At 51.2% G+C, this 646-nt stretch overlaps 1 protein-coding gene across 2 annotated transcripts in view; it reads left to right on the forward strand.

The window, feature by feature from the left end:
* PAPPA (pappalysin 1) overlaps positions 1–646 on the forward strand; it is a 171,980-nt gene that overhangs the window by 121,800 nt on the left and 49,534 nt on the right. The window lies entirely within an intron of this gene.

The following is a 646-nucleotide window of genomic DNA, read 5'->3' on the forward strand; positions in this document are numbered from 1 at the left end:
AATTCCTCCCCTTTTGAACCAAGAAACCTGAACTGGAAAAAAAAAATAATAATAATAGTGATCCCTGAGCCAGTTAAACATGCAAATAGGATTTGTTTTATTTCAAAGTCGGGAGCGTATCGGGGTAGCCAAAGGGCCTGGGCCAAAGCCGTTGCTGGGGGAGCTCCAGCAATGTGAGTGGAGCCGAAGCCAAGCGGATCCTCGGAGCGGTGCCACGGAGCTGCCGGGGCAGGGCTTTGCTGTCAGCCACCCAGCCTGAGCCTGGAGGAAGGGGTGCTGAGGACAGGAGGCGGCTGTCTGTCCTCTCAGCTGCCCTCAGGTGCGTTGGGCCCGTGGGAAGTCAGATCGGGCTCTGCTGGCAGGTGGGGATTTCATCCTGATGGCCACCTCCTCTGCTGGAATGAGACTGAAAAGTCCCCTCAGCACCTCTTTGGTGCTGCTGAGCACCTCAACCTCTTGAGATGCTTTTATTTTCTTGAGATGCAATTCTTCTCACCTGTGAAATCCTCAGAGGGTCCATCACCCTCGCTCCTCTTTTCAAGACCATCTTTGCCCTTTTTAGGAAAGAGTGAAATATCCCAAGGCTGAAAACCATTAATGAAAAGCAAAACTGAACTTGGCATACAGGTCATGCAAAAAGGAAAAA

Source organism: Meleagris gallopavo, chromosome 19, assembly GCF_000146605.3.
Source record: "Meleagris gallopavo isolate NT-WF06-2002-E0010 breed Aviagen turkey brand Nicholas breeding stock chromosome 19, Turkey_5.1, whole genome shotgun sequence".
NCBI lineage: Eukaryota > Metazoa > Chordata > Aves > Galliformes > Phasianidae > Meleagris > Meleagris gallopavo.